The 2,206-nt window shown below is 40.0% G+C and overlaps 1 long non-coding RNA gene across 1 annotated transcript in view; it reads left to right on the top strand.

Annotated features, from left to right (window-relative positions):
• The first annotated feature begins 1,787 nt into the window (after nt 1-1,787).
• Nucleotides 1,788-2,206, top strand: part of LOC133183593 (uncharacterized) — a 737-nt gene continuing 318 nt past the window's right edge. Inside the window, exons 1-2 of the long non-coding RNA XR_009720684.1 lie at nt 1,788-1,876; nt 2,043-2,135. This is a non-coding gene — a long non-coding RNA (uncharacterized LOC133183593). The remainder of the gene's footprint in view (nt 1,877-2,042; nt 2,136-2,206) is intronic.

Genomic DNA, 2,206 nt, shown 5'->3' with positions numbered 1-2,206 from the left:
CTCCGGGATGTGGAAATAAGCAGCTACAGCCAGACAGGAATTGGTGGAAACAAGTGGAAAAGACAAGACTGATGGACATTGACCCTCCAGGATGTGGAAATGAGCAGCTACAGCCAGACAGGAATTGGTGGAAACAAGTGGAAAAGACAAGACTGATGGACATTGACTCTCCAGGATGTGGAAATAAGCAGCTACAGCCAGACAGGAATTGGTGGAAATAAGTGGAAAAGACAAGACTGATGGACATTGACCCTCCAGGATGTGGAAATGAGCAGCTACAGCCAGACAGGAATTGGTGGAAACAAGTGGAAAAGACAAGACTGATGGACATTGACTCTCCAGGATGTGGAAATGAGCAGCTACAGCCAGACAGGAATTGGTGGAAATAAGTGGAAAAGACAAGACTGATGGACATTGACCCTCCAGGATGTGGAAATGAGCAGCTACAGCCAGATAAGAATTGGTGGAAACAAGTGGAAAAGACAAGACTGATGGACATTGACTCTCCAGGATGTGGAAATAAGCAGCTACAGCCAGACAGGAATTGGTGGAAATAAGAGGAAAAGACAAGACTGGTGGACATTGACTCTCCAGGATGTGGAAATGAGCAGCTACAGTCAGATAGGAATTGGTGGAAACAAGTGGAAAAGACAAGACTGATGGACATTGACCCTCTAGGATGTGGAAATAAGCAGCTACAGCCAGACAGGAATTGGTGGAAACAAATGGAAAAGACAACACTGATGGACATTGACCCTCCAGGATGTGGAAATGAGCAGCTACAGCCAGATAGGAATTGGTGGAAACAAGTGAAAAAGACAAGACTGATGGACATTGACCCTCCAGGATGTAGAAATGAGCAGCTACAGCCAGACAGGAATTCGTGGAAACAACTGGAAAAGAAGAGACTGATGGACACTGACCTTCCCAACAGCAAGACATATCAAAGTAGATAACTGTCACTGATCAGGTATGTGACATAATCAATGATCATTTTTGGAAAAGTACAGCAAAAGAATATTTGATCTTTGAACTATATTATTTAGATATGTTTGTTCTTTTCTTAATATACTGATAGATGTATATTAACTTCTATTTAATAGTGTGCTTTGATGATTTGGTGACAGTAACCAGTAGGAGACTCAGATGAAGTCATGTGAATGTGCTTGACATGAATGACAAGGAACCCTCAGGTATGTGAAAGTTACCCTTAGCAGGCCATTCTCTATGACCTTTGGTTTCTCATTTTTACTTCATTGGACCTGATTATTACCTTTTTTCATTTTTTAAAAACAGAAACTAAAGAAGTCAGTAACCATTACTCCTTTCACTTCTTTCCTGAAAAGTGATTAACACAAGACACTTGCATCTGACAGGTTGAAGAGGAGACTTAAAAGGATGGTGTGGTGAAGTTTTCTTCAACAATGTGGAGTAGAGCATTTACAACCTACAGGAATTGGTGGGAGCAACTGGAAAATGCAATGCTGATGGATATTGACCCTCGAAGATGTGGAAATAAGAAGCCGCAGCCAGACGAATGAATGGGAAAAAAACTAGAAGAAGCAAGACTGATAAATGTACTTCAACATGCAGAAAAAAGTAGTGCATTCTGACTGGAATTGGTGGAAACAACTAGAAAAGACAAGACTGATAGACTTTGACCCTTTAAGATGTGGAAATGGGCAGCTATAGCCAGACAGGAATTGGTGGAAAACCTAGAAAATGCAAGACTGATGGATGTTGACCCTTCAAGATGTTAAAATGAGCAGCTACAGCTAGACAGGAATTGGTGGTAATAATTAGAAAAGTCAAAACTAATGGGTGATGACCTTCTCAACAGCAGAACTTACCACAGTGGATAACTGTCACTGATCAGGTATGGGACATTATTAAAAATCCAGGATCTTTTTTTGACAAAGTACAGCAGAAGAACATTATGTTAGAAATATATAATATTTTGCTAAGATATGTCTGTTCTTTTCTTAATTTCTGTTTATACTTATTTAGGTGCTGAAATATATTAATTAATGTCTATTTTACAGTGTGCTTTGATGTTTTGTGTGACAGTACCATGTAGGAGACTCAGATAAAGTCATGTGGATGTGCTTGACATTATGAATAACAAGGAGCCTCAGGTATGAGAATAAGTACCCAAGTATGCCATTCTGTAGGACTCTGTTCTTCCTTTCTACTTCATCAGTCCTAA

Source organism: Saccostrea echinata, unplaced genomic scaffold, assembly GCF_033153115.1.
Source record: "Saccostrea echinata isolate AGI-Se365-2 ecotype Australia unplaced genomic scaffold, CSIRO_AGI_Sech_v1 ptg000009l, whole genome shotgun sequence".
Lineage (NCBI taxonomy): Eukaryota > Metazoa > Mollusca > Bivalvia > Ostreida > Ostreidae > Saccostrea > Saccostrea echinata.
Note: the sequence above shows the minus strand (reverse complement) of the source record. Positions and strands in the feature narration are given on the sequence as shown.